Genomic DNA, 5,000 nt, shown 5'->3' on the forward strand with positions numbered 1-5,000 from the left:
TGTATGTGTATACATGCATGCCTGTGTGTATGTGCTTGCATGCATGCGTGTGTGTGTGTGTGTTTGCATGCATATGTGCGTATGTATATGTATGTGTGTACATGCATGCCTGTGTGTGTACGTGCATGCGTGTGTGTGTGTACGTGTGTGTGTGTGTGTGTGTTTGCAGATGCAGCTGTTTTTGGTGTGCTTCATGTTATTAACACAATATTGTGTTAACGTTTCTAACGTTATTCCATTTACTATGACAATTGTTGTTGTTTTTGTTATTGTTTACTATTTTCGTTTGTTCATGCTGTTGTTATTATCACTAATCATATTGTTCTACTTGTTGTTGATGTTGATACTGTCAGTAGTGTTTGTTTGTGTTTTTTAGTGCTGCTACTACGATCTATTGTTGTCTTTTCCAGTTTACCCCGCATATCAATATCCTGAAAAATCTTTGGAAACGTGCCAATATTATTTACCATCAGGGATCCATACATATAGTCTATTCCGTCAGCAGTATATTCGAGAATATTGATATCAATACGACAGCTGGTATTATCGCTGTTTACGTTATTGTTGAGAACTTCTTGGTGCTGAGGGTGATATCTTGTAAGTTCAACGTAATGTTTTATTTATGCATTAGTGAATTCTTATTATTTCGTTTGACTCGGATTCGTTCTTATCCCCGGTAGGATTCCTGTGAGTAGCGATTTACTACCTGTAACATTAGGTATCCACAAGTTTTCAGTAGTCTGAAACAGATTTTATCGTTGCGTCGCTTGTGTGCGGTATTTCCTGTGCCGCTACATTCTGAGATCATACTCCGCCGATGTCGACTATGCCTTTTATCCTTTCGGTATCGATGAATTAAGTAGCGGTGAAACACGGGGGTCGTTGTAATCGACTAGTCTCCTCCCCTAAATTTTTCAAGCCTTGTGACTATAGTAGAAAAGATTATTATTATTATTATTATTATTATTATTATTATTATTATTATTATTATTATTATTATTATTATTATTATCATGATTATTATTATTATTATTATTATTGAGTGAGAGAGCAGTGCATGCCATCAAAGTGACACTGGAGTAAAATATACGAAGCCCATTATACCCATCATGACTACCCGTCTGATAAGGGTACACCAGGCACATGCATCACAACCATATGTACGCGACATGGTGATCTCATATCAAGATAAACAGCGCATGACCTAACAGGTGGGGCCCAGTTAGAATTTTCGAGTAGCCCATCCCGCTCAAAAGGTCCGTGAATAAGGGTTGTTTAAGGATGTTGAACAAAACACCTATGTTTCCAAAGGTGAATTATTCAAACCCCAATGAATTCCTCTCAACACATGGCTAAGATCCTCCCCCACTACTTCTGCTCATGATCAGAGATGTACATATCGTCAGCCACCATGGGACATGCTCAACTGGTTAAGGTCAAACAACTGACAAGCAGATCTGTGGCATTCAGCAGAATATTTGCTGTAGCCCATCTTTTTTATACCAAGACAAAACAATGTACATGATAACACTTCCAATCAATTAAGATCAGAAGCCATGAGAGCCACAGCTTAAAACTGCATCAGGGCATATTGTTATTATCATTTTTATAATTATTATTATTATTATTATTATTATTATTATTATTATTATTATTATTATTATTATTATCATTATTATTATTATTATTATTATTATTATTTGGTCATTGATGTAGTCATTGCCGCCACCACCACTACTCTCATCATTTTTTACTTTTACTTTTACATGTAATCTATCGTTTGGATGTTGTTTATATTCTGAACCTAGCTATACTTGTGTAATTCTCACTTCTTTATTAAGTTCCTGGCACTAATAATACGTAATTTTATCTATTAACGTTTTAATCAATTCTGAGGAGAGATACCGTTGTCTTTTGGAAGGAATTATTACTCCTCATTGGTTTAAGCTATTTAATCCTAAGTTTCCTACTTTTGTAATAATTTTGTTGTTTTCCTTCTTTTTCTTTTATTTTTTGTATCTTCCCCGGTCGTGAATTTTCGTGTGTAATTATTATTTCTTCTTCATCACCCGGCGAAGGCGTGGTGCTACCATTTGGCATTGCTAGGGGACATGGTGTTTGCGCAGCATTTTTAAATACTTTGCATAAGGATATTTTACTTGCGATTGACGGAGATTTAGTTGGAGGTGCTCTGGAACCAGGTATTCAATTTTCTTTTTGCTGTTGCTTTTCTTCATTTTTCCGATCCCTACTTTTGTTTTTGTTTTGTTTATTGGAGATTTTTCATTTGTTTTTTTTTTAGTTTGGTTCGCTTTTTTTCCAGTTCTTCCAGGAATTCAGCCTTTAGGAGAGTTTTACTCTGACAAGTTCAAGCACTAGGATTCATGCTCTGTATCATTAATCTTGTGCCCTCTCTCTTTCGCTGCCTTCTACTGTGCAATTGTATCAGTGTGGCGCTCTGGCCTTCAGGTAACATTAGGATTTGCAAATCTACTTTTGCACCATCTTATGACATGTGACCTTTCGTTAAACCAGCTTTGACTACTCTCGCATACTGCAGCACAAAAGAGTGTTCCATAAGCTTTGCCTTTTCCAGTTAACATCACTTCCCTCGATATGACATGAAGAGAATATGGTACAACTTTAAATGAATGAGGATTCAGTCAGCTACTAAATTTCTATTTTTTTAGCAGAGCCATATATAATGTTTCTCTTTGCTATCTCTTGGATTAGCACCTGCGCAAAAAAATGTTCAGTTTTACAAAAAATTTCCCAACTACGTTTATTTACTTCTACCATTTGATATATCGAAAAATTCCATATGTTCATTTTGCATTGAAAGAACGTTTGCCTTGACACGCATGACCCGATCGTAGTGTTTGATTTTATGTAAAAGTAGCTTCTGTTTTTGTTGTTGTTGTTGCAGTTGCTGTCTTCAGTGTTATTTATATGAGTATTTCTGACATTTTCTTCTGTAATTGTTCACAAAGCTCTTCATTTTCTTCTTCCTTTCATGCATTCAAGTTTGCCTCATGAATTTCTGTTCTTCCTTTGACTGCTGTAGCGCTTGTCGTGTGGCATAAATTATGTGTGATAGCTATTATCCGAAAATATAATTTCTGTAAATAAAATTCTAGAAGTTTGTGAAACAAACCTCCTTTTTCTTGTTGTATACTGCCGGATATCGAAAGCAGCCCTTCTTTAGACATTTTTATTTCATTTTGCAAGTAATCCAATTTCATTTGGTAATATTTAAATAGTTCATATTTCAAAACGAGAACCAAAAAGACATTTTCATATTAGAGTCAATAATAATAATAATAATAATAATAATAATAATAATAATAATAATAATAATAATAATAATCCTTACTAATGAAGGCACAAGTTCTGAAATTTTGGGAGAGGGGACTAGTCGATCACGTCGACCCTAGTGTTTCACTAGTACTTAATTTATCGACCCCGAAAGGATGAATGGCAAAGTCGACCTCGGCGTAATTTGAACTCAGAACGTAATGATGGACGAAATGCCGCTAACCATTTGCCAGCTCACCACCTTAATAATAATAATAATAATAATTATTATTATTATTATTATTATTATTATTATTATTATTATTATTATTATAATGATGATGATGATGATGATGAGGATGATGATGATGATGATGATGATGATACAAAATAAAAACAGCGCGATATTTGTCATAAATAAAGAGTGAATTTGTTTATCCAACTGAACAATATTTCGACAGTGTGTCTGTCTTCTGAGGGCTCAAATTGAAAAATGAAAGATACTCAGAAATCCATAAACTGAAAGTATGAAGAGAAAATAAGAAAGAAAAAAAGAAGAAAGCATCAAAGAAAACAGTCAACATTTTTGTGTAAATGTAATGGAACTCTCCTGTCATTTTGTTCATTCCTCGAGGGCGCGATGTTAGTAATTTACTAACATATTCATCCCCATGTGTTTTGAAAACTGAAAGTGCAGAGGAGTCAAAATATTTTCTGAAAAATGTGTACTTTTACGTGTTCCTGAAATTTAAAGATGTTTGATGTAAAAGTTTTGCCAAATTCCGTCGAACTACTGTTATTTTGTCTGACGTCATACCTATGAACATTAAATCTTTCATTTAATGTTCCTTTTGTGCAACGAACATAAATCAAGTTGTGTTTGGTGCATTCCGCTGCGTACACCATCTGGAATCCTTACAGGTCACACATTCTGTATAAATCATAACGTTGCTGTTACAAGCTGTGATGGAGTTCGTTTAACTCATATTGTTGCACAGTAAACAGGGATTACTTCTCTTGCGGTTATGTAGCCTGAATAAATATTTCTGTCACATCTTCCTAATATTTTTTTCTAAGGTGTTTGAGCACCTCAGTCTACCCTCTTTTTGAAGCTTCACTAAAAACTGCTATTATTCTATGCTGATCGCTTGCTCTTAAAATTATGAAGTTTTGAAGAAGCAATATGACGTCATTCCGTGGGGAGAGCCTTATATTGTGAATCATAAAGTTGCACCCTAGTTTCACCCCTTGTCACTGGATCGGAAACAAGTGTCTCTTCATTGTCTCAAACGTTTCCACTATGTGAGAACAGACTCTCACTTTTCTCTCTTTCAAATCGGGTGTCAACGGCTGATACATCCATATTGCACGCATTTCCGAGGAATGTCCAAAGTCTCCCCACTTCTTTTATGACGAACTTTGACCACCTGCGGATGTTCAGTCGTCACCCTGTGCAAACCATTTCCTCCGATCGTGGGTGATTCGTTCACTCGTCGAAGTTGATTATCTTGCACTACATGGCTTGTTTCAATGCTGTTTTCCTCTTCTTTAAACTTCAACAATCTCTTCTCATTGTTCTAGTCACCACTGGCGTCATCTTCGTAAACGACCTTTAAACATCAATGGATATCGAACCGACTGTAGCCCCACCTCAGTCAAGTGTGAAATGACGGCATCTTGCTTCTGGTTCGATCGCGTTATGTTCC

Source organism: Octopus bimaculoides, chromosome 9 (assembly GCF_046866305.1).
Source record: "Octopus bimaculoides isolate indiv1 chromosome 9, ASM4686630v1, whole genome shotgun sequence".
Classification (NCBI taxonomy): Eukaryota; Metazoa; Mollusca; class Cephalopoda; order Octopoda; family Octopodidae; genus Octopus; species Octopus bimaculoides.